Source organism: Rhinolophus sinicus, linkage group LG03, assembly GCF_036562045.2.
Source record: "Rhinolophus sinicus isolate RSC01 linkage group LG03, ASM3656204v1, whole genome shotgun sequence".
NCBI classification, from domain to species: Eukaryota; Metazoa; Chordata; class Mammalia; order Chiroptera; family Rhinolophidae; genus Rhinolophus; species Rhinolophus sinicus.
Window position 1 is genome coordinate 155,251,881 of NC_133753.1, and position 27,568 is coordinate 155,279,448.

The 27,568-nt window shown below is 38.4% G+C and overlaps 1 long non-coding RNA gene across 6 annotated transcripts in view; it reads left to right on the forward strand.

Annotated features, from left to right (window-relative positions):
• The first annotated feature begins 3,548 nt into the window (after positions 1-3,548).
• Positions 3,549-27,568, forward strand: part of LOC141570698 (uncharacterized) — a 401,214-nt gene continuing 377,194 nt past the window's right edge. For 5 of the 6 annotated variants that reach the window (XR_012495111.1, XR_012495110.1, XR_012495106.1 and 2 more), the window contains exon 1: positions 3,549-3,709. This is a non-coding gene — a long non-coding RNA (uncharacterized LOC141570698). Of the gene's footprint in view, positions 3,710-4,987; positions 5,162-27,568 lie in introns of all 6 variants that reach the window. The other variant, XR_012495109.1, reaches the window with a different exon arrangement.

Consider the following 27,568-nt stretch of genomic DNA (forward strand, 5'->3'; position numbering starts at 1 on the left):
TCTCAGAAGAGCCCACTTTCAAGCCCATTCAAACTGTTGGTAGGACAGCTATGTGTGGGAGGAAGCGTGGTTGTAGGACAGAGGTTGCAGTTCCCTGGCTGTCAGCTGGGGACTGCTGTCACCTCCTAGGCTTGGCAGGGGTACGTAACTGAGCCAGTTCAACCCTGTCCTAAGGAGGGCCCCTCTCCTCTCACGTTGTGTCTTTCTTTAGAATGTAGTATCTTTATCGTTCATTGTCAGTTTTTTGGGTGTGGTAGCCAATTTGAAGAGCAACAAGAAAATTCCTTCTCATCCTATTACATCTTTCAATAAAAGACCAAAAAGAAGTCTTTCATATACTTCTTAGGTGGCTTAGTTATTCTTAGTGAGACTTTCTAGCATGCTCTTCTTTTTTTTATTCTTTAAAAATGTCTCTTCTGGTATAAAAGCGATATGTTTACTTTAAAGAAGAATAGGAAAATACCAAAAAGTAGAAAGCAAAAAATTATATAGTGACCTATATTTCTAAATAACAAAAATTAATACTTTAATATTTTAAGTACTTTTTTTTCAGGACTTTTTTCCCCATACAGTTTTGTATTCTGCTTCCCCCTCTCCCCAACACTGTGGCATAAACTTTAAAATTTTCTTTAAAACAACAACTTTTGGTAATTATAAAAGTAATACTAGTTTGATATGGAATATTTGGTAATATGAATTCTGATTCCACAATTCAGTGATAACCATTATTAATATTGTATTTCCTTCCAAAAAATATATATAAACAAACCTAAGGTAATTCTACCTTAGGTTTGTTTATATATTTAAGGTATGCTATTTTGCATCTCTTCTTTTTACTTAGCGTGTCCTCATATTACTGACTAATCTTAAAGGTGCAATTTAAATAACTGCATCAGTTTCTATAGTATGGATTCTCCTATCATATATTTGGATGTCTAATTTTTCACCATTTTAAATAATTCTGTGACAGGTATATTTCTCCACCTTTCCTATTTTCTTAGGCTTGATGTCTAGACATAGGGTTACTAAATCAAAGGTAATACATATTTTGCAGGATTTTTGATAAATATGTTGCCAAACTGCTTTCCAGAAGTGTACTGATTTACACTCCCCTAAGCAGTGAACGGGATAATTTTCTGTTCTTAAACCACCCCTTCCTTATCTTGGTAGTTTCGCTCATGTGTCCCCCTTCCTTTATCAATATAAGGATATCCTGAGGTTTCGAGGGAGATGGTTTCCAGCGAGAACTGATGAGATTTCGCTTCTCTTACCATCTTTACCATCCCCTCTAGCAATTACCTTTGGTATTTCTTTAATTCTGCTTCTCATCCCTGAATTTAGCACCTACCAAGAAGCACATAAAGTTTCCTTTACATCTATAGAACATAGAGACTTGAGTAAGCCAGTGTCTGGCTTTTTCTAATCATAGGAAGCTTTTCTGATTTTGTTACTTTTATTTTTTCTGCTTTCTCAGAAGAAGTGCTGTTTTTTCTTTTTTTCCTATTTCCAATAGCCCTGGCTACTTTGTTCCAGCAACTAACTTCTTTGGAGACTGCTTCTGATTTAGAATTTAAAGTGCCAGTCTCCCTTCTAACTCAGTAGAAAATTAAACAGAAAATTAACTGACTTCATTATGTTCTTAGTTGCAAAATGTCTGGCTAGGCTTGCACATTTACTCTTTAACTGTGGAGTAGAATTTTCCCCTGTGGGAAACTGGCTCAAGGATTACCCAAGCCTTGGCCTCATTGGCATCTGCTCTAACCAACAGGAAGCGCTAGCTTTGCCTGGACACATTCATGGTTTTCTGTGCGATTTGGTCCTGAACCTGGGATTTCCAGACTTGGATCAGTGAATCATGGTAGGAGTGACAGTGGAAACTCTTGTGACAAGGAGACAGACTTTGTGTACAACAGTGTAATCCAACCTCCACTGAAGTCTGATGCCCACTGAGAAGAGCGCAGGGGCTCTCCTAGTCTATCGGCCCGTATAGCCAGAGCTCTTGAGTCAGGACCCCAGTTCTCTGTGAGACCAAGGTCTTTTGTTTTTCCTTAGGCCTTCATAGGTGTCCATGAGGCATGTGGGACAACAGTTTGTTTGGAGATTTGTATCTAAAATTTGCTATTAGTCTGACACCTGAAGCAGAGAATGTATTACCCTGCATTATGATTCAGGTAGTGGTGTAACACCAGTTCTTTATAACTAAAGGCCACAGATCCTATTTTGGGAGGCAGAGTCATTTTGCTTGTGGCTGTCGTCACAGAAACCTGACATCTGGAGGGTAGCCCAGAGAGGACCGTAGCAGGGCTGGGCTCTGCTCAAAGACCTACTCCTTTCTGATACTCCACAATGGGCTCTCAGCCCCCATCTGCTCTCCTGTGATCACCAGACCCACACAGCTGGTCTCAGACATGGTCACATCCGTGTTGATATAAGCATATGTTCAAATAAGCAATCTGTCGTTTGGGGATTTAATTAATTCCATAAAGCACCTATTCTCTGCTCCCTGCACTGTGGTTTTTTCTGTGAGTTAAGTATGCTAAGAAGATCTTGTACCTGTGGTAAATCTGTAATGCCATCTGGAAAAAATTTCCAGGGCCCAACCCAGCTAGACCATCCTCTCTTTTGCTTGTATCAACTAGACTGGAGAGAAGAAGGTGAAAGGGAACTTCTTTCTTTTGCCCAAAGAACAAAGATAGATTTGGACCTAATGTTTGCTAAGTGGGAGGTAGGGGATAAGGATTAGGGCAAGGGCCCAGAAGCCTTGAGTCAGGGTTCTGAGGTCTTCTACTCCTATTTTGAGTCTACTCTCTGCACAGGTCAATACAGGCAAAGCAATGGGAGGATTAAATAAGGGCCCAGAGAATCCCAGCAGTGTACATAGCCAACAGGGAATATTTGGTTTCAAGACTGAAACAGTTATTTTCAATTTCTCTCCTCTCTTCCCCTCTCCTTTTTCCTAGTAAATGCAGGACAAAATTCACTTCAAAATCACCTGAATAAACACCAGTGTTATGGCCTCTGGTGAAACAAGCCTGTGGGTAGCTGGATTGTAATTAGAAACAAAATGAGTCTAATAGGAAGGAAAAAAGAAAAAGTTAAAATTGGGAACGGGCAAAATTTGGATCAGAGTATAATGCTCTAGTGGATATCAGATTGGATAATACAAAAAAGAGGACAGAGGGAAAGAAATAAAATGTTTAAAAATATATTAATTGAAGCCACATACAGATCCTTCAGCAAAATTAGAAGCAGCCTCAACCAAGACAGTATAACACAATTCTAAATTAATAGACTATATCCAACTTAATGGCTATGTAAGCCATAAAATGAAGTATTTTTGTGTGAAACAAAGACAGGAGAACAAAAAGGTTGAAAGACTAAAATGAAGATAAAAAGTTTAGATATGTAGATCCAAAGTTCAGAGGAGACTAGAAGCATTCCAAGGCAAGACAAAATGAATAACAAGAAATAACAAATAAGTACAATAATGAATAATGTACTTAACAAAGAAATGGTTTTTTGTTGTTGTTGTTTTATTTTAGGCTTCACAAAGAACATAAAAGACAAATACCAGGAAAAGATATGAGTCTGTGGAAGAAAAAAGATGGAAACCAACATGACCCAAATGAAAGTAAACGAAGATAAAGATCATTTCTTGAATAATACCTGCACATCACAGCTGGGGAAAGGAGAAAGAAGCAGAAAACTGGTAATTATTGCCAAGCGATTTAAAACATGTAGTGATTATTTTTAAATTTGCAAGTAATCTCATGAATACATTTTGTTATAATAATTGTAATGATATAGTCAAAGGAAATGTCCCCCTTTGGCCTCACCCAATTCCACTTTTCTTTCCAAAAAGTTTATCAAAATAATGTAATAGAAATAACAAATCTAGATAGTCATCATTTTCTCAGTAAGAAAAAGTGTGTGGTAGCTCCTCCTACCATGCTTACTTTTGATCCTCAGGCGACTTTGCTTTGAGTATAAAATTTCTAGTATTTCTATTTTCCTTTTGATTTTTTGTGGTGCTAAAATGTTCTTGAAATTGAAATGTTCCACCCCCTCCCACTCTTCAAATCCCCATCTGTTCTCTTCCGAGCACAAGACCCACACAGCTGGTCTCAGAATGGTCACATCCATGTTGATATAAGAATATATTCAAATAAGTAATCTGTAGTTCGGAGATTTGATAAATTCCATAAAACACCTAAAAAGTGCCAGGTAGTATTTCTAGGAGCTGGAAGGACAAAGATAAATAAGACAGTGTCCCAGCCTTTAAGAAAATTCTGGCATAACACTAGAGAAAACCATACTATTGTAATCTAACAGAAGCTGGAGTTAAAGTGGTTAATGGCCAGGCTCCAGAGTGATGCAGATCTGGGTTTGAAGGTTTGAATCCCAGATCTGCCTGCTATGGCTTTTAGAAGTTGATGATATTAATACTTAAGTTTTTTGTCATGTTTTGCTTTTTCATACCATTCTACCTCACCCCACACTTTATGGCAGCTGATTCCCTGTGGCCATAGAGGTGGACAAGACACAAGACCTATCATAAAGTTTATCACCCCTGGCCACAGTGATTGGTTCAGTGATGGACACATGATCTAATCTGGGCCAATGAGAGTCCTTCTCTGATATTTTTTTCTATCTGGAGCTAGAACTTCTTCTTTTTTTCTGATTGTGAGGCTGTAAAAATATAATTTCAAAGGTGTCTGAATTATTATTTCAATATTGTGGAAACAGAATATAAAGCAATTTAAAAATATTTTTTAAATTATGTATTATTTGAAAAAAAAATCCCAACTTCCTTGCCTTTTTTTTGAGGTAGTTACTATACTGAATTTTATATTTATCATTCCTTTGCTTTTAACATAGTTTTATCACAAGTATATGCCTACCTAAACAACTTACTGTTCAGAGTTATTTATTTTGGAACTTCATAAAAATTATGTTGTACTGTATATTGTTTCCTTTATTCTACTAGATAGGTGAAAATGAAGAAGTCTGACAATCTCAAGTTGTTTGTGAAGTTTGAAGGAATGGGAGCTCGTATATCTCCTATAGAAATGTCAATTGGAACAACCACTTAGGATAAATAACCTGGAATTCTCTTGTGGATCTGAACATGAATGTAGCCTAAGACCTTACAATCCCACTGGTAGGTATATACTAGAGATATGGCAGAATAGTATACAGGAGTGAATATGAATTAACCACAGGCACATGCAACCATGTGGATGAATCTTAGAAGCAATATTGAGTGAGCATAAATATATTAAGGAGACAGTTGGGCTCTCTGAAGAGTTCTATATGCTGTCCTCCTAGTCTTCAGTTTGATAACTGGCCTTGACAACAGCAAGGAGGGGCTGAGATGGGCTGTAATCATCACTATCCTGGTTCACCACCTAAGTCACCCCAGAGGAGGGAGAGCAGTGGAGAGGGAAAATGTCCATCTTGGTAGTGAGGTGGAGGGTCACCCTTTGCCTCAACATCTAGACTCCTGAGCTGAGTTGCTTCAGAGGTCAGGGAATAGACAGTGAGGAATCTTTCTTCTGCTTTAGTATAAGAGACCTGTGACGAGCTCTTTGCAGGGCTTATCTGGGTAGTTTATATGGCCTGACTCAAGAAGTTTGTAATTACTGACTAATTGTCATTGATGTCATCTTTGAGATGAGTTAATGTGGTTTCTGACAGCTTTGGATCTGAGCCCCAGTTTCTGGGCTCTCCACTGGGGGCCTGTGTAGTAGTAAAAGGGTCATTTTGGGCTTTGAAGAACCTCTCCTTTTGAGCTAGCTCTTAGGTGCTATACAAAGGCAGCTCATACTTTATTTTCTCTATATACTATTTTATCAAGAATCACATTGTTTAACATTTTTAATATCTCTAAAAATAAGGATGTGTCTAATCATTGACAGCTTCTTAACAATGATAAAAGGTAGTATTTTTTTCTTTCTTGATGATATATAAAATGGAGATGTGTCTCATAATCAATAGAGTCTTAGACTTGATTAAATGGGGTATGTTTACTTAATACAAATAGTCTACTTTTACTCTTTTCTCAACCATCAATTTTATACATAATGATCTACACATGTAAATAATATGCACTCAACACTCCTAAATAGAAGTTGAATCATATGGTTTTGTAGTGGCTGGTGGGTGGGTGGGAAGATTTTCACAACTCTCTCCATTGTAGTATGCAGCAACCAGGAAAAGGCATTGCTGAGAGAGAAAGAGGGAGGGAGGGAGAGAAAGGAAGGGAGGGATGGGGGGACAAGGGACAGAGAGAGGAGAGGAGAGGAGGGGAGGGGAGGGGAGGGGAGGGGAGGGGAGGGGAGGGGAGGGGAGGGGAGGGGAGAGGAAAGAGAGTTTCCTTGATTTCTTATTGATTTCCAGCCCCTCTAGAATCCTGATTATATGTTTCTTGAGTTGTTGTAGTAAATTTCCCTTTTCTTGGGTCCCAGCAAGTTTCTAATTCCCACAACCTAAGGATCTGTAATTAATCTGTAATTAACTTAGCACCATACCCAATATTTAATGACTGCTTTGCAAGTGCTTACTGTTTTATTATTATGCTAAGGGATTTATAGAGGTTCACGTAAAGTACTCTGAAAATAGAAAGGAAAAGGGGAAGAAGTTGATTATTTAGTCCCCAGGTGGGACAATTAGGGAGGGTCTTAAAGAAGGGTGTGTGATGTTTGGGCAAATGGATGTGGGAAGCCAAAGATACCACAGAGAAGAGATGGTCTGAAGAGGCAAAGGGAGGGCTTCTTTGAGGAAGCAAGAACTTGGGAGCTGGGAAAATATGAGTCTTGGAGGGGAGGCTGGGCCTGGTTTGGAAGGACCTCATGTGCCATGTGATGGGATTTTTGGTCTATTCCAAAAGGCTTGCAGAGGAAACAATAGGGACCAAGAGATGGCTTTGTTTTTTATTTTTAAATAAGGCAAAGAAGTGATAACATAACTTTATTTAAACATACCACTCTGACACCAGTGTGTACGGTGACATGAAGAAGAATGGATCTGTATTGGGAGGCTATGGCAGTATCAGTGAGAAGAAATGAAGGTGAAGTGAGGTATCAATATTCCTGTCCCGTGTGACACTAAATGGCTTGTGCAGAAGACTGAACTTGTCACTGGTCTGTGTGAGCAGTCCCGTACTGACAATCACAATGGCTCACAGCTGTACAACCAGCCTGACCTTCCCACACAGGAGCTGTTATATTTATGGAACTACTTGACTAACAGCTGACTTACGTCCTTTGACTACTCCCCTCGATTCTCCCCATGTTTGCCTACCTCCGGGTCTTGCCCTGTTTCCTCCTCACTCCAGGCTCTTTATCCAAATTCAAAGAGTGGATTTTCCATTTCTTCCTGGTAGCTTTACACTGATTAGACGATTTCAGACATTCTATGTATGTGTGTCCACGCTAGTGTGTTTGCTCTCACCCATACACAGGCACACCACCGAGTAATTTGGTAGGAGCCTAAAACTAACAGTTTACACAGGCTGAGTTGGGACCTTCTGTCTTTTCCTATGGCATTTGGACAACAAGAAAAATGGCACTAGGATGGAACATATTGATTCACAAAGGCCTTTCTTGTGAATTTGGATACAGATCCATCTGTGCAGTCGAAACAAATCTATGTGTATTTGGGAGGTAAAAAGCTGTGGTGCTGTAGATGTTGTCACTGAAATTGACCTGAAGAGAGGTTCTGCTTTCCCAGTGGATAGCGCAGAAGCAATCCATACACATATTTGGCTCTGTTAATATCCTTATAAATTATATTTAGGATGATATTTTACATTGGGGGAATAATTCTTATACAGTGGAAGTAAGGAAAAAATAAACAGGGAATATGTGGCTCAATTCTGGCCATGTGGTCATTTTAATGATGCAGTAAAAACAGATATGGAGCAAATGAGTCCTTGTTTATGAGGATGGCTGACAATTTAATGCTCTCAATCTGGAGAGATGAAGGGATGTGATAAAAAATTTACAGTGTCATGAAAGGACTGAATTAGGTGAGTAACAACTCAGAAAAATAAGAGTAAGGAACACATACTAAAGGTAGTTTGTAGACAAAAGGAAGTGTGGCTTTTCACATTTATAGTAAAATCATGAAAGTCATTAGTCCAAGAAGTAGTTATGTCGAAATATGATGGGATTTAAGAAGGGCTTAGATAAACTCAAGGATGTCAGATTTACAGTGGGTATATTTAAGAAATATGCACGTACTTTTTATTTTAAATCACAAAATGACGTGTTCCTTGGAAAAAATTAGAAAAATCATATAAACAACATTAAAAAATTAAAAACCTATAATCTTTTAGAGGTAATAACTATTGATATTTTAGTATATAGCTTCAATAGTTTATGTTTCTATTTATTTATTTAATTTACCCAAATAGGCTCAAACTGAACATATTTTCTTGCAGTTTGCTTTTTTAAGTTAATATTTTGTGATAATTTTTTGAAGCCAATAAATTTATGGCTATGCAAACTACAGGTGTTGCTTTGTATGGATGTACTGTAATTTTCTTAACCAATTCCATATTGCTAAAAGCATTCCAGTTTTTCTTACATGTTTATCTTCTAGGTCTATGATACTTTTGTCAACTTAAAAGTGTTCCATTGGATTTTAAATGCAATTGCATTAAGTTTACAGATTAATTTGGTGGAAATCTTTACAATATTGAATAATTTTACCTAGAAACACAGTATATCTTTTCATTTATTGAAGTGTTCTTTTATGTCTCTTAGTACAATTTTTATAATTTTCTTCATATTGGTCCTGTATATTTTTTATTAGCTTGATTCCTAGGTCCACAGCATTATTATTACTTTGTACTCCTATTGTGAATTGTTTTCTTTCATTATTCCAGTTGTTTATTTAGGACATATAAGAAATCTATTGCTTTTAAAATATTTTACTGTTTTAAGAGGTCTCCTGATTTTCTTACTAGTTCCACCTGTTTTCCAGTTGTTTTTATGGGTTTTCCAGTTGGACAATCAAATCCAACCAACAGTTGGATCCTCTTTTTCAATATTTTCAATGTATACTTTTGTTTTTGTATCCGTTTTAATTCCAGGCACTTCTAGAATGACGTTAAAAAGCAGGTGTACGATTCTTTGGTTTCTCATTCTAATGGGGATGCTTTTATTGTTTTATCTTTAGATACAATATTAGTAATTGGATTGATAACTTTTCTTTTTCAAGTTGTGTTAGGAAAGTATTGAGATATTCATAGTCTACTGAGGTTTTTTTTAAATCAAGAGTACATTTTGATTTTTCAAATATCTTTTTAACATCTCACAGATGAGTTTTTCCTCCTTTGACTTACTAAATTTGAGTAATTTACTAGCATTGAAAAGTATCTTGCATTCCTAGAATGAATTGTATGTGGTCATTGTTTTGGTTATCTATTGCTTCAGTGATAATCTGCCTCAGAAATTTCATTTAGCTCACAGTTTTATGGATCATGAACTGGGGAAGGGCTCAGTTGGATAGTTCACCTCTGATCCTCATGGTATCAGCTAGGGCAGTTGGAGCAGAAAGATCCACTTCCAAGATGGGTTCTCCATTTAAAGTCTGCTGCCTGGGTATCACCTTGGCCCCTTTATTGTTCCATGTGGCCTCTTATCCTGTAGTGACTCTCCACGTCACTTGAGCGTCTCACAACACAATGACTTCAGAGTAGTTGCACTTCTTACACCTTGTTAAGTTGCCAAGAGCAAATGTTCCCAGACATGCAAGCTGCAAGACTCATTATGATCTAACCACAGACGTTCCAGAGTGCTGTTTCTGTTGGATTCTGTTGAGCAAGCAAGTTGCTAAAGTCAGCCCAGATTCAGGTAGTAGGGAATTAGGCTCCACCTCCCGATGGGAGGAATAGCAAAGAGTTTGGAGTCATCTTCCCTCTACCTCAGTTATGGCTGATGTATTTTAAAATATGTTGCTGATTTGATTTGCTAATATTTCTTTAAAATACTTGCATGAACATTCCTATGTAATGTTGGTCTATAGATTTCTGCGCTGTATTTGACAGTGTTTTTTGTTTGTTTATTTTTTTGTTTTGTGCCAGAGTTATGCTAGCTAGTTTTAAAAGTTGAATTGGAAAATTTCGATCTTTTTTCTAGTCTCTTTCAGAATAAATAGCATCAGAATTGCTTGCTCCTTGAAGATTTATAAAACCTCAGAGGCCAAATGTCTTTTATAATTTGACAATTCTCCAATGGTATTCTTAGTATCTTTGATGGTATTAGCTTATTCATATGTCTTACCTCTTCTTGAGTCAATTTTATTTTATATTTTCCTAGTAAAAAAAAGTCACAACTATTTTCGTCAAATACTTGTCACAACGTTTCCTGTTTTTTAGGGCTGATATAGATGTTTTCTTCCTCATTTGAATTTTCTTTGACTATTGCAGTGGGAACATAGCAAAGAAGGCAACTTAATGTATGGATTCAAATTGGCATCTTACAATGAATATTCTTATAGTCCTTTTGTTGAAGAAAGAAATATCTTAGAATATGTCCATAGTGTTATAAGCACAGCATTAGGCAGAATGATCCATAAATCTGCTTTTTGTGGTATTTAAAAATTGTGTGTTGAACTAAAACTAAACCGGAGCTAAATATGATCGTATCCTCACTGCACTCAGAGATTTCAAGACTATCTCTACTGATGAGGACTCTTTCCTTTGTGTCAGCTCACAAAGGACAAAAGGAAGTTGAATCCTAAATAACTGAACTTACACATCTGACTATTGATCATCAAGTTCAAGTAGAAGACAGTGAGGATCATGTGGATTGCAGGATAATTATTGGTTAATTTTTGTCAACAGGCTTCTAATGTGAATCTGTGTGGTGTGCGTATATGTGCCTGGTGCCATGGTCATAAAGTTCTTTCAGGAAGGATAAATTGCTTATGGAGAAGGCAAGTACTGTAGGATGCTAGGAGACGAGATGCAAGTAACTTGCCATTGATACAGGCTCACTCTTAGCATAGGCTTCCCAATCCTGGAAACATTTTCTAATAGGGGAATGTGGTCTATATCACTAATGACAAGAGGAGATACTAGAACTCTGGGTAAGTCAGACTGGAAGGAAATGGGTGGGTGAACCGCTCATCATGAAGACTTTGAATTTGTGTTGCAAGGAGAGGTTACAGAAACCATATATCCTGGTAAAGCATTTCACTGTTTAGAAAATAAATTTTACTTAAAAAGAAGTTACGGATCAACCATGCAAAATGAAACCGAGAAATAATTGGAAAGGTGGCAGAGGAAAGGTGAGAGAGTTTGTATAAGTCCTGAGAGCCCAAAGGCTAAGAATACCAGGATAAAAATACAGGGAAGATGTGAAAATATGTAGCTCTAAGGTGGATGGGCCAAAGAACAGAAACAGAGAAAACCATAGGAAAAGAAGGGAAATGGAAAGGGATGAAGATACTACCCTTACAGGAATGCAGATGCACACGGAAAGATGCCAACAGAGCCAGGCAAATAAGTGGTCTGGATGGAATTTAGTGTTTGTAGCTGGGGAATGAAAGCAAAACCCACCACTATGCTAGTAATAAAGGGTGGAGAGACTACCAAAAAACCAGGGGGAGAACAATGGGAGTTTCAACTTTTAGAAGGCAATATATTGTATTCAGAGACACTTGGGCCTATAGCATAGCAATTAGACACATGATCTAGAGAATGCAAGTGCAAAGGGCAAAATAAAGAAAAGAATGTCTGGCCACTCTATATATAAACCTGTAAGTCTGAACTGAATTTCTCTTTGTCTACTCTGGTTACTGTTTGAGCCTTTGTTGACAAGTAAAACATTTCCACAAAGTGGTTTGGGGGTATTTTAGTGAAATGACGCTCATGGTAGAAAACAGAAGACTATGAGAAGATTTTATGATATTTGATAGTTGCTTTATAATACAAAAAACAGATTTGTGGGTTTTTGTTTTGGGGGTATTCCTGTGTACTTTGCAGAATTCATCGCATGGTTTAATAACTTACACTTTGAGCACCTCTGATTTTGTGCTTAATTGCAAATAATTTAAGCAAGAGCTTTATTATCTCTTCCTGGAGCAATTTTGAGGAAATGTATCTTCCAATAATTCAGCTGACCACATCGTCCTAACCCTATTGTTTTGGGGAAAAGATTTGGTTTATAGCTGCAGATTTGTGTTTTTGTTTCAGCAGAGTTAGCATTTGCCTTTTAAGGAGTAAATACTCATCCTTTGGTACCTAGAAGATGGGATGGCGTCTTAAAGTGAACAGGAAAGTGGTACCTCTAGTCCATCTTCTTTTCCCCCGCAGTGGGATGATCTTTAAAATAAAAATACAGTAAAACCCACCACTTAACATGGTAAGTGAGGTCTAAACTAACCCTCAAAAACAGAAATGTCTTTAAGTTAAGGAAACTCATAAACTAAAATACTGATTTTTAGTTTTTAGGCAATTTTTGTTATCTGGAAAAAGGCAGGTCTCTAGGAAAAAAAGTATGAAGAGGTGGGAAAGGAAAAAAAAGATGGGAGAATATCTTAATCATTTAACAAATATTTCATAGACATTACATTATGTTCTAGATACTTTAACTTTTCAAAGACATTTTGGGCTTCTCAATTAGAGTGAATTTTTATTTTTTGAGAAAAGAGATTATGTCCTTCTGGTTTCTTAACACCAACCACAAAGTCAAACAGCTAAATTTAAAAAATCCTTTTCTCTTTAACTTCTCTACAGCATTTGACTATGTTGAAAAATTTTCTTTTTAGAAATTCTTTGTTCTCGTCTCCTCTACTGCCACTGCTGTCATCTTCTCTCACCTGGTGTCCCACCTGCAGTCTTGTCTCCCTACCCCTCCCATTTCATCCTCCACATTACTATCAAAGTTATCTTTGACTAATTCACATTCCTGTTTAAAAACCAGTGATGTCTCTCCATTACCTTCAGGAAAAGTTACAACAATCCTTGGCCTTGTATCTAACTACAAATCCATTGATTGGAGGATGATAGATTCCCCTCTTTCAACTGGACCCAACCTTATTTCTCCTTCTAGAACCTTCTCTGCAGCCACACAAGACAACATGTGGCTCTCCAACTTCCCCCTACTACTAATTTGGGTCTTAGAAAGAGACTGTAGCTGTGAAGACCTGAACATTAATTGTAGTGGAGAACAGATTAAAGATTGGAAACCAAAGGGCCTTTCTGACTTATCGTGATCTCAGCTGTCTGGGCAAAGTGGTTTACCACTCTGAAAATAACACCGTTGCTTATATACAGTGACCACAGTGGGGAAATTCCATGGCTTGAGAGCTGAGTGGAGTGTCCTGGTTTGTGTTCAGCATGTTTGCTATGCTGTTTTGGGATGGGAGACGGGTGGTTGTTGGATATAGAGAGGCAAAAGGATAAAAGTGCAAGGGAAGTGACAAATGCCTCCATTTGTCTGAACTTACTCTGAACCACTCTCATCACAAGAATCAAGTTTCCTGGAGAACAGGTTCATGGGTTAAAGAGAGGCTATTTTTGGCTATTATTGTGGATGCTGTTACCGTTAGTGTGCCTCTGTATGTATCATAACCATGGTGACCATATGTTTTCCAGGTTAGCATGTGTCAAGGTGGTAAATTTTAACATTTACTTGGGAAAATATGGTCACCATAGCTATGGACTACAAAGAAGAATGATTCTTAGATGAGCAGTGCATGGGATGCCTTAGTAGGCAAACAATTAGGAAAAATTTAATGTATTGAATAAAAGCAGTGCAAAGCATGGGCAGTGTAAATTAATTAGAATCTGATTTCTACCATCCCATGTTCTCTTCTTTTGAGCAGTTTGGTAAAATTTGTCTTCTTTTTAATAGCCTTTAAGTGGGCCAGTTCTGGAGTTGAACTGATCACATGTGCAGATCTTTCAGTTGGTTATGAAATCCACGACATGAAATTTTGAATTTTTATGAGTAAATTGCAGTAGAGAATGAGCCGTCACGTTTAGCATGTGGCCTTGAATAATAAGAACTACAGAAAGAGCTGTGACATTTCTCATAATCACCATTAGTATTTGGTCAGAACATCTTTTTTTGAGCTTGACATAGCACTCACTCTTTGGGTTCCTTGTAATACAAGCAGAAGCCAAACAAGAATGTTTGACAGAGTCTGCGAAATTAGGCGGGATAGATATAATCATTATTCCTGCCCCCCACTACTCAAAGGTAGCAGAAGAGCATCTTGCTCTTACCCACATATCTTTCTGTACATTCAGTTTCAAATATCTGCTCTTCTTCCAACTCTACCAAAATGGAGACAACTAATTCTTCAGATTGTCCTTAGACATTGGACTTCCAACAATCAAGTATCATATACTTAAACCCCTATAGCCTGTCTACTTTTAATGCTGCATATTCCCGATGCAAATGACACCAACCTTTAGAATAATGGCCATCCCTTTACATGTTCCTTTCTAAATAGGTAACCAGGCAAATGTTCCTCATGAAGTGAGCATAACAGTATGCTCATGATTTCCTTTTGAGCCGGAAAAGTGTAAAACGTGAGCAGCAGTGTGATTCAAAGCTGGATGGACCATTGAATAGGGCTAGGGTGCTTGTATCTGTGTTTTCACTCTCACTTCTATGTCCCTGTGTAAGTCAGGCTTCTACTTGCCTTCTTTGTGGTTGAACACATTGCAAACTCTCAGTGTTCCCTTTCAACCCCTGGCCACTGTTGTCTTGGGATTTATTGGCATTTGGGGGGGGCACTGGCAATGGTAGAGCAAACATATTCCACCTCAGCAGCTCTAGTGCGTGAGAGAGGAGGGTGCTTGATGTCTTCACCTGCCCTCCCAGGTCCTTTCTTCCCATTTTACACTGTTCTGTGCCCCAGGAGGTTGACCTGTGTGGACCGCATCAATAACCAGAAACCCTCAGCTTCTGGTTAGGTTTGGCAGTGGGAGCTCTGGTGGCAGATGGAAGGGAGAGAGGAGAATGAAGCCCAGGCATTCATTTCTGTGGCTCTCTCCCTGTGTGCTCGTGGTATGTTGGCTGAGTTTCTCAACTGAAGGTGTCAGCTCCTGTCAGCTCCACACAGCTCTGTCTCTGGATTCTTCTGTTTAGGCTAAGAGTGGTAGCAGTGCTCTGCTATGACGAGCTCTGAGGTAACACTGGTGTTTTATTTCGACTCCCTGCCCATACCTTTGTAAATAGTCCCTTAATTGAAATCTCTTCAGATTGCCCATTTGAGTATGGCATTCGTTTCCTGCTGGGACCATAACTGACAGAGGAATTATTCTGGAATAAATGATGTTTTTAAAAGAGTCCTGAGGGACTTTACAGGTGACCCCCAGAACCTGGCAGTAAGCAATGTAATTAATGCACATATGTAAGTTGCACCAGATCCTGCAGGTGGGAGGGAAGCTGGGAGGGAAGCTCTTCATGTGTGTGATTTCTGTTGTTGATTCTGAGATGCCGCCTGGGTTCCCAGCCCCCTTGCCCCGGGGGCAATTGCACCACAGTTCTGGCTTGCATTTGGAGTCCGGGAGAGAGGAGGAAGCAAGTCCTCTCCATTAGTGCTGCTGGCACAGAAGGAGGTTCTGAGTCAGCAAGTGAGGATAGACGATTTCACAGCATCGCCCTGCCTCTGGTGCCACTCGTCTCTCCTCTGGTGCTGGCAGCCCAGGTCCATCCTGGCGTCAGGCATCAGCGAGGGGAGCTGCCCTGAAGCACGGGGCCTGGTGCCTCCCTCCTGCAGTCTTCTTTGGCATCCCTGTCGCCTTGCAAAGCAGAGCCCCATTAGCAAGTGAAATGTCATAGTCTCAAACAAACAAACAGGCCCTGTAGTCTGCCAAGTTGTCTGGGAGAAATCACAAAGAAATCTTAGTGTCCTATGCCTCCTTGGGGCCTCTTCTCAGGAGATTCAATAATTCTTTCAAGGCTGGAGCAGGACTCACTTTCTTCCTGTTTGCTACCAGGTGACCATCTCCAATGCTGTGACAGCCTTCTACCAGTAACCCTGCCTGACCACGCCTCCCCTTTGTCCACTGCCAATTTAGGCTAATTGGGCACTGTTTGGGATTTAATCGATTCCCTTCTTGGCATCCTTTCCCACTCACAGGTTCCCTGCGGGAAATCTTTCTCTTTACTTACCTTTTCTTGGCCAGCTGATTGAAAACAACAACAACAACCACCTTGGACTTCTGTAGACTGAGAAAAGTGGTCAGGGACACGGTCTCTGCCCAAACCAGCAAAGCTAACTTTATTGAATTCGAGTGGCACAGGAGTAAGGAAGATGCAACAGAGAGTTGAGGTTCTTGGCAAAGGAATAGTAAACAGCAAAACAGTCATTTCGGAGGGCAAACTGTTTGCCTCACTATTAAAGCGTGGCTCATGATGGAAAATAACTCAGAAGAAAGTATGGAGCAAATGGATTTAGTTGCTATGGGAACGTAGTTGGGAAAAAAACATGAAATATGTAAATACTGTAATTTGGTATTTTAATGTACTTCTTTTCCATGAAGAAAACTCCCTGACAACTAAAACTAACAACTCATTCCTCTGCTATACACAGCACTGATTGACAGAGGCTGGGCAAGTGGGTATCTGAATTCAATTTTGCCCTTAGGAGCAAATACATCTTTAGGCATAAAAATGAAACATCGGGGGCAGTGGTTCTCAGCTCTGGCTGCATATTGGAATCACTCAGGGAACTTTAAAAAAAATCAGCCACCACCAGGCTGATTAAATCAGATTGTCTGGGGATTGGCGGTGGGTAGGACCTGGCCATTGGCATTTTTTGAAAGGTACTCAGTCTTTTCAATGGGCAGCCAGTGTTGAGAACCACTGGCTTAGAATCCTCATCTGCTGGACTTGGTAAATATAGATCACTTACTTTGCCGTATACCTTCACTAGGTTTTATTTCACCAGATTTTTGTTGATTTGGACATTTAAATACCAATGGGAAATGATTAGCAATCATTGCTCTTTCATTATTAGTGTTAGTATCTTCACCACAATAGACTAGTGCTTCTCTTATTATTTGGAGCAAAAATATGATACTATATTACAAATCACTATCATTTAACCATAATAATAATGATTAATTTTGTTATTTAAAAAATTGTAAATTGGTAATAATTTGAGAAGTTTAGATGTTGCTCTAAATGTTATCAATTTATATTTTAATAACCATAATTAATTGTCATTAGCTAGATAATAAATCAATAGAAAACATTTACATAGACATAATTGTTCAACTTGCTTAATAATATTACAGAGATGGTAAGTGGCATAATTCTGTTTTCTAGATGGGAAAAATATTGCAAACAAACATGCAACTTGCACTAGTTTATATGTTGCAACCATTGCATTCCTGAGTGCAGAAGTCCAAAATTTCAATTTTCTTTTTTTTAAATTTATTGGGGTGACAATTGTTAGTAAAATTACATAGATTTCAGGTGTACAATTCTATATTACATCATCTATAAATCCCATTGCGTGTTCACCACCCAGAGTCAGTTCTGCTTCCATCACCATATATTTGATCCCCCTTACCCTCATCTCCCACCCCCCACGCCCGTTACCCTCTGGTAACCACTAAACTATTGTCTGTGTCTATGAGTTTTTGTTTCTTATTTGTTTGTCTTGTTCTTTTGTTGTTTTTGGTTTATATACCACATATCAGTGAAATCATATGGTTCTCTGCTTTTTCTGTCTGACTTATTTCGCTTAACATCATACTCTCAAGATCCATCCATGTTGTCACAAATGTTCCTATATCATCTTTTCTTACCGCCGAATAGTATTCCATTGTGTATATATACCACAACTTCTTTATCCATTCATCTATCGAAGGACATTTTGGTTGTTTCCATGTCTTGGCCACCGTAAACAAAGCTGCAATGAACATTGGAGCACACGTGTCTTTATGTATAAATGTTTTCAGATTTTTTGGGTAGATACCCAGGAGAGGGATTGCTGGGTCATATGGTAATTCTATTCGTAATTTTTTGAGGAACCTCCACACTGCCTTCCATAACGGCTGCACCAGTCTGCATTCCCACCAACAGTGTATGAGGGTTCCTTTTTCTCCACAGCCTCTCCAACACTTGTTACTATTTGTCTTGTTGATGATAGCCATTCTGACTGGGGTGAGGTGATATCTCATTGTGGTTTTTATTTGCATTTCTCTGATGATTAGTGATGTTGAGCATTTTTGCATGTCTATTTGCCATTTGTATGTCCTCTTTGGAGAAATGTCTCTTCAGGTCCTCTGCCCATTTTTCAATTGGGTTTTTTGTTGTTGTTGTTGTTCTTGAGTTGTATGAGTTCCTTGTATACTTTGGATGTTAGCCCTTTATCGGAGGCAGTGTTTGCAAAAATCTTCTCCCACTCAGTTGGTTGCTTCTTTATTTTGTCGATGGTTTCTTTTGCTATGCAGAAGCTTTTAAGTTTCATATAGTCCTATTCATTTATTTTAGCTTTTACTTCCCTTGCCTTTGGAGTCAAATTCATAAAATGCTCTTTGAACCCAAGGTCCATAAGTTTAGTACCTATGTTTTCTTCTATGCAGTTTATTGTGTCAAGTCTTATGCTTAAGTCTTTGATCCATTTTGAATTAATTTTGGTACATGGTGACAGATAGCAGTCCAGTTTCATTCTTTTGCATGTGGCTATCCAATTCTCCCAGCACCATTTATTGAAGAGGCTGTCTTTTCTCCATTGTATGGTTTTTGCTTCCTTGTCAAAAATTATCTGTCCATATTTATGGGGGTTTATTTCTGCATTCTCAGTTCTATTCCATTGGTCTGTGTGTCTGTTTTTCTGCCAGTACCATGCTGTTTTGATTATTGTAGCCCTGTAGTACCAGCTAAAGTCAGGGAGTGTGATACCTCCAGTATTGTTCTTTTTCTTAAGATTGCTTTGGCTATTCGGGGTCTTTTGTGGTTCCAAACAAATCTGATGATTTTTGTTCTATTTCTTTAAAAATGCCATTGGGATTTTGATGGGGATTGCATTAAATCTGTATATTGCTTTGGGTAATATGGCCATTTTAACTATGTTGATTCTTCCAATCCATGAGCACGGAATGTCTTTCCATTTCTTTGTGTCTTCTTCAATTTCTTTCAAAAATGTCTTTTAGTTTTCAGCGTATAGGTCCTTCACATCCTTGGTTAAGTTTATTCCTAGGTATTTTATTCTTTTTGCTGCAATTGCAAAAGGAATTGTTTTCTGCATTTCTTTTTCTGAGATTTCATTGTTAGTATATAGGAATGCAATGGACTTTTGTACGTTGATTTTGTAGCCAGCAACTTTACTGTATTCGTTGATTGTTTCTAATAGCTTTTTTGTGGAGTCTTTAGGGTTTTCTACATATAGCATCATGACATCTGCAGAGTGATAATTTAACTTCTTCATTCCCAATTTGGATGCCTTTTATTTCATTCTCTTGCCTGATTACTCTGGCAAGGACTTCCAACACTATGTTGAAAAGCAGAGGTGATAGGGGACAGCCCTGTTGTGTTCCTGAACGTAGAGCAAAGGGCTTCAGTTTTTCACCATTAATTATGAGATTAGCTGAGGGCTTGTCATATATGGCCTTTATTATGTTAAGGTATTTTCCTTCTATACCTATTTTATTAAGGGTTTTAATCATAAATGGATGTTGTATCTTGTCAGATGCTTTTTCTGCATCAATTGATATAATCATATGATTTTGTCCTTTATTTTGTTTGTTTAGTTACATTGATGGATTTGCGGATGTTGAACCATCCTTGTGCCGCAGGGATGAACCCCACTTGGTTGTGATGAATAATCTTTTTAATGCATTGTTGTATTCGATTTGCTGGAATTTTGTTTAGGATTTTTGCATCTGTATTCATCAGAGATATTGGTCTGTAGTTTTCTTTTTTGTGTTGTCCTTACCAGGTTTTGGTATCAGGGTAATGTTGGCCTCATAAAATGAGTTAGGGAGTACTGTCTCTTCTTCAATTCTTTGGAAGAATTTGAGCAGGATTGGTATTAGATCCTCTTTGAAGGTTTGGTAGAATTCACTAGTGAAGCCATCTGGTCCAGGACTTTTGCTTTTGGGAAGGTTTTGAATGACTGATTCAATTTCGGTACTGGTGATCGGTCTGTTTAGATTTTCCAGTTCTTCATGGTTCAGCCTTGGAAGGCTATATGTTTCTAAGAACTTGTCCATTTCTCCTAGGTTATTGAATTTGGTGGCATATAGTTCTTCACAGTATTCTTGGATGATCCTTTGTATTTCTGTGGTGTCCGTGATAACTTCCCCTTTTTCATTTCTGATTTTGTTAATTAGTGTCTTCTCTCTTTTTATCTTAGTGAGTCTAGCCAAGGGTTTGTCAATTTTGTTAATCTTTTCAAAGAACCAGCTCTTTGTCACATTAATGTTTTCTATTGTCCTTTTGTTCTCTATTTCATTTAGTTCTGCTCTGATTTTTGTTATTTCCTTTCTTCTGCTGACCTTGGGTTTCACTTGTTCTTCTTTTTCTAGTTCTTTAAGGTGTAACATGAGGTTATTTATTTGGGAATTTTCTTGTTTCTTGAGATAGGCCTGTAATGAGATAAATTTCCCTCTTAAAATTGCTTTCGCTGCATCCCAAAAATTTTGGTAGGATGTATTTTCATTGTCATTTGTTTCTATGTATCTTTTGAGCTCTCCTCTAATTTCTTCTTTGACCCAGTCGTTCTTTAAAAGTGTGTTGTTTAATCTCCATGTACTTGTGTTTTTTCCTGCTTTCTTTTTGCAGTTGATATTCAATTTCAAAGCCTTGTGATCAGAGAATGTGCTTGGTATGATTTCAATCTTCTTAAATTTGCTGAGGCTGATTTTATGTCCCAATATATGGTCTATCCTTGAGAATGTTCCATGTACACTAGAAAAGAATGTATAGTCTGATGTTTTAGGCTCTATATATGTCAATTATGTCCATTTCATCTAAAGTGTCATTTAGGGCTGCTATTTCGTTATTTATTTTCTGTTTGGATGATCTATCCATAGCTGTCAATGATGTATTTAAGTCCCCTAGTATAATTGTGTTTTGGTCAATTTCTCCCTTTAATTCTGTTAGTAGTTGCTTGGTATATTTCGGTGCTCCCTGATTGGGGGCATAAATATTGATGACTGTTATGTCTTCTTGTTGTATAGTCCCCTTTACCATTATGAAATGTCCATCTTTGTCTCTTGTTATCTTTTTCACCTTGAAGTCTGTTTCATCTGATATCATTATGGCTACACCTGATTTTCTCTGGGCACCATTTGCTTGGAGTGTCAATTTCCACCCTTTCACTTTGAGTCTATGCTTGTCTTTGTAGCTGAGATGTGTCTCTTGGATACAGCATATGGTTGGTTTCAGTTTTTGGATCCAATCTTCTATTCTGTGCCTTTTTATTGGTGAGTTCAGTCCATTTACATTTAGGGTGATTATTGATATGTGAGGATTTCCTGTCATTCTATCTTTAGTTTTCTGGTAAGGCTGTGTCTCCATTGTTTCTTTGCCTTTTTGTTGTTGTCTATTATTTCTGTGTGGTGGTATTCTATGATGTTTCCCTTTGTTTCTTCTTTTATTACAGTATATATTTCAGTTCTGGATTTTTTTTGAGTGGTTACCCTTAAGTTTATGTAAAAGAAAGTTTGATATTTAGAGTATTCCATTTTCTTCAGCACGCTTACTTTCTCCATTCCCATATTCCGGTTCAGGCCTTTACTCTCCCCCTTTTTATATTTTGGTTGCCACAAACTGTCCATGTTGATGGTGGTCGAATAGCCTCCTTTAGTATTTCTTGTAGTGCAGGTCGTGTATTAGAAATTTCCCTCAGCTTCTGTATGTCTGGAAAGGTCTTTATTCCTCCTTCATATCTAAAGGATATCTTTGCTGGATATATTATTCTTGGCTCATAATTTCTCTCTTTCCATAGTTTGAATATTTGGTGCCACTCCCTCCTGGCTTATAGAGTTTCTGCTGAAAAATCTGATAATAATCTAATGGGTTTTCCTTTGTAGGTTACCGTCTTTTTCCTGGCTGCCTTGAGAATTCTGTCTTTGTCATTGATTTTAGACAGCTTCAATACAATGTGCCTTGGAGAAGGCCCGTTGGGATTGAGGTAATTAGGTGTTCTATTTGCTTCTTGGATTCGAGGATCCAGTTTTGTCCACAAGTTTGGGAAGTTCTCATCAGAGAATATGCTTGGTATGATTTCAATCTTCTGAAATTTGCTGAGGCTGATTTTATGTCCCAATTATTCTTATATTGCTCTTTCTGATGGAGTCAGAAAGTTCTTGTAGAGTTCTTTCATTTCTTTTAAGTCTCAAGTCTCTTTCTTCTTCCATCTGTTTAATTTCCAGGTTTCTATTTTCAATGCCACTGATTCTTTCCTCCATCTCGTCAACTCTACTACCTAAGCTGGTTATTTCATTCTTAATTTCTTCTATTGAGTTTTTAATCTCCAGAAATTCTATTTGGTTCTTTTTAAAAATTTCAGTCTCTTTCGTAAAATGCTCATGTTGTTCTTTGATTGTGTTTCTGAGTTCATTAAACTGCCTTTCTGTGTTTTCTTGCATCTCGTTGAGTTTTTCCAGAACTGCAGTCTTGAATTCTCTGTCATTTAAGTCACACATTTCCATATCTTTAAGTTCCTTTTCTGGAGACTTTTCACTTTCTTTCTGAGCTGTCTTGTTGCCTTGGTTATTCATGGCAATTACTGATTTATTATTTCTCTTCCTAGACATCTACAGGAGTGGCTTCTGCAACAGGTTGATAGGAAGAGGTCTTCCTTTTGTTTTCCAGTACTTGTTGGTAGAATGTTTTATTTTCTCTCCGACGGCAGCCTATTTTTTTTCTCTCACACAGTAGTGCTATTTTTTCTCTGCACTATTGCAGCTTCTCACACAATGGGGGGGATTCCCTGGCAGATGGCTTCTCCTCTGTTAATAGTTCGCCTGGGTCACAGGGCGCAGTATCCATGTGGGTATGCGGAGAGCTTTTGAAGTTCCAAAGCTCTTCCTGCACCAGATTCAGAGCCCGTATGTTTCAGCAGTTCTGTTTACTCCTGCAGGGATCCGCCCAGATAGATGGGGCCAGGGACGGGGTGAGTTGTGAGAGGTGGCCCAGAGCAATGGCGGTGACCACCACCACAGCCAGCCCTGCTTCCACAGCTCCCTCCCCTTTGCTGGAACTAGTTGGGCTGCAAATCTGTGTCTGCGGTCCCCAGTTCTCAGAACAGCAAATATTCTTTTGATCTGACACTGCTACTGTTCTGCTTCTAGCACCGGGCAGGTGGGGGCGGGACGAGCTCTGGGAGGGTAGGGAGGGGGCGGCTAGTCTCAGTGCCTAAGGCTTCTGTTCTCTGCTCAACAGTGAGGGCTTAAACTACTGTTTTCAGCCTTCTTCCCTCAGTCTTTTCTCCGAGGTCTCTGCCGTGAGCTTTGGGTTCAGCCGTGTTATATGCTGTCCCCTCAGCCCTGTGGGCCATAAGCGTAGCCTTAGCAGTCCGAGCTCTTCCCTCTCCCGCAGCTGCGGTAGTTCCGGGAAGCAGCGAGCTCGGTCTGCGTCCTGCGCCCGCACAGCTCCGTCTCCACACTTCTCCCTTCCTGCCTCCTCCGCTCACGGGATTTGCCCACATTTAGGTGACTTCAATAGTGGGCTTCTTCGTCTTGCCTGTCTGCTGTGCAGGGAGTCCTTTGTGGAGTTATTGTTGTTCGATTAGTTGTAAATTCCAGAGGAGCTTTACAGAGGCTCACCTCACGCTGCCATTTTGATTACTCTCCATCCAAAATTTCAATTTTTTTTCTCATTGCCTGGCTCCTATTTCTTTAGCTCTGTCCAATGTAAAGTATTAGTCCTTCTGTTATGGGATCGCTCCAGGAACAAAACTATAAATTAATCCCGCGCTTACTGGTATCCAAAGAGAATTTGAATGGGTAGAAAAGGAGGGGTAATGAAAAACTTAATATTACAGGAAGCAAGAATGAACTGTGAAAATCTCACCTGGCTGTCCAACATAAATTCAGGTGGTCAGGGATCAAAGAGTTTACTGAGGATTCCAACCTATGAAAAGCCTGATTTCTTTGGAAACATTTTCATTCTTTTTACCTTTTACATTGCCATTGTTTTGTCCAGACCTTGGAGATCAGCCCTTGTGTCCAGTCTGACTAACTTTAGGTTATGTTATTGATCCAGGCTGCTGGGTCTCCTAGAAATAGGCATAGTTTGGGGGTTCCTTTTGTACCATTTCTTCCAGTAGTCTTTGAGGTGACTTCCCCTGACTCCCCCAGACGAGGTCAGATTCTCTATTCTCTGTTATCTGCTCTCACAGCACCATTTAAAAAAAAAATCTCCTTTGTAACTGTGGGGACAGAGCCAGGAGTGCAGTTTCCAGGCCCTTGGCCTCATGTGGAAAGGTGCTGGCTCAGGTAGTAAATGGCCATCAACTGTGATTGGATGGCCATCAGCTGTGGCTAGTTGGCCATCAGCTGTAACCAGTGAGCCATTGGCCACTAATATAACTGCTGAGGCTATGCTAGCATAAAATGGGGGCTAGCAAGAAGATGGTGGCTGAGCTAGCAAGCGCGGATCGCAGTTATCAAGTGAGGTTGGTTGGCAGATAAGCAGACGGCGGGTTGCGGATTGTGTGGCTCCTGCTTCCTGTGTCTCCAACCCATCTGCCAGTGAGACTATAGTGGTATGACTCCCCTATCTATGGCTCCGTGGGTGTTCTTTTTTGGCCTCACCATGTCCTGCATTCTTATGTGGGGAGCGGGACCAGAGACCCCGCATGACACCCTGCATGACAGTTGCTCTTAGCATGAGTAATTAATAGGTAAGTAATGAATACTCATAGTTATTTATTTAATGCCAGACTTTAACAAATGAATGCCAGTCATTTATTTAATGACTGTTTTACTATAAAACAATCAGCTCCATGAGGTCAGGAAACAGTTGTCTTCATCCTTGTAATTCCAATTATTTTATCAAAGTCCTTGCCACATATTAGATATTCAATAAATATTGTTCACTAATGACTAATTACTTATTTATCTTGTCCCTATTAATTATGTCTACCCTGTTTTAGATATTTAACAGTATTTTTTATTAAAAACAACTTTTTTGGATATGGTAAAAAATGTCAAATATACCTAAAAGTAGAGATTTTATGAAGAATCCCTATGAGTCTACCATTCAGCTTTATTTAACGATTACCAAATCTTACCAATTTTGCTTAAAATTTTTTCTAAATAAAAAAGATAATTTTTAGACTTTTAGCTTTAGATCCAAAGCCTGTTAGATTGGAAGTCATCACTCCTATTCTTATAACAAAAACAAAAACCAAAAAACTGAACAACCTGTATATCAACAACTTATCTCAGGCTCATCAGAGAAATGAAGTTGCAGGGTAAATAACCACCCTGAAATCTGGGGAAACACAAAAATTCAAAGAGCCAAAGCTGAAATCTGCTTATCTGGAGTAGGAACCACTGGTAATTTTGGTAATTTAATGATCATTATGAATTGCCAGAGGCTGAGTGTGGTCTGGCCTGTGAGAAATCCCTAGTGTTGTAGTCTTAAACAGTCTTAGGGGTAACCTCACATTTTTGTGAGTTTTACTTCCAGGAACCCCACCAGCTTCTCATCTAAGGGAGATCCCCTGTGGCCTTGGCTGGGGGAGGGGAAGAGTAGTCATTGTAATATGATAAGAGCATGTTCCCTAAAAAAGTCTTACTCTCCAGGGAAAAACACTTTGCTAGAACCTTATTTCACTAGAGAAAGGACATTCCTCCCCCTCCAGCCCCCTCCAGACTTTCTTTTTCACTTAAGGGGAGAAAAAAACTAGACGAATTATCTGTGAAGATCACAGCCTGGAGACACAGGTCAAGTAAGAGACTGAGATTTAATCATGTGATTACAGAATGCTTCATTTCTCCCATACCTCACTACGAGTCTTGCCAAAGGCAAGAATAAAATAATCTAAAGAGACAAGCATCAGGACCAGACTCAGATATGACATTAAAGCTGGAATCATCAGATACAGAATTTAAAATAATAACTGTGATTTATAAGTTAAAACCTTTAATGGAAAAGAAGACAGCATGTGAGAATGTAAGCAGAGAAATTGAATTCTAGGAAAGAATTGAAGGAAATGCTAGAAATACAAGCAGCACTATAGCAGAGATGAAGAAAGTCTTTGATGGGCTCATCAGTAGACTGTACACAACCAAAGAAAGAATCGTTGAACTTGAACACAGGTTGATAGAAACTTCCCCAACTGAGATGCACATTGAAAAAATAATGGAAAAAATTCCTACAAAAGGCAGAACCGATCACCCAAGAACTATAGGTACAATTTCAAAAGGTATGTATAGTTGGAATAACAGAATAAGAAAGAGAGAACAGAAGAAATAGTTGAAGCAATAATGGCTAAGGTTTAATGACAGACACTAAAGAACAGATCCAGGAAGCTCAAAAAACACCAAGCAGGATAAATACCTACTTGACTTATCATATTCAAACTACAGAACACCAAAGACAAAGAGAAAATCTTGAAAGAAGTGAGAAGAACACCTTACTTGTGGAAGGACAAAGATAAGAACTGCTGTGAACTACTCATCAGAACCACACAAGCAAGAAGGGAATGGAATAAAATCTCTAAAGTGTTGAAAGAAAACCACGGCAACCGAGAATACTACATACGCTGCAATTGTCCTTCAAAAGCGAAATACCCAAGAAATAAAGACATTTTCTGATAAACAAAAGCTGAGGGAATTTATGACCGCTAGATCTTCTTTGCAAGCAATATTAAAAGAAGTTCTTCAGGCAGAAATAAAATGATATATGTCAGAAACTCAGATCTATATAAAGAGTGTTGAAAAAGGAATAAAGACAATATTTTTTATTTATCTTAATTGATATAAAATATAACCGTTTTTTAAAGGTATTAATAGTAACAATGTGTTGGGTGATTATAGCATATGATAAGTGAAATGAATGACCTCACTGTCATAAGAGATGGAAGGGGGAATTAGGAATATTCTGTTATAAGGTACCTACACTCCTATATATATGGGAATAATTTGAATTTGAAATTATAAATGTCATTTATAGTAGCAAATAATACTTAGGCATAAATCCAACAAAATATATACAGGAACTATATTCAGAAAACAGCAAAACTGATTAAAAAAACAAAGAAGATCTAAATAAATGGAGAGATATTCTGTGTTCATAGATTGGAAGATTCAATATTATTAAGATAACAGTTTTTCCCAACTTGATCTATAGATTCAGAGCAATCTCATTCAAAACCCCAGAAAGTTATTTTGTAAATATTAACAAACTGATTGAAAGTTTACATGGAATAGCTAACATAATACTGATGAATAGACACAGAGATCAAAGGGATAGACAACAGCCCAGAAATAGACCAACACAAATATAGTGAACTGACCTTTAACAAAGGAACAAAGGCAATTTAAAGAAGAAAGGATAATATTTTTCAACAAATTGGAACAATTGGATGTCCGTATGTAAAAACATGAATTTAGACATAGATCTTATAC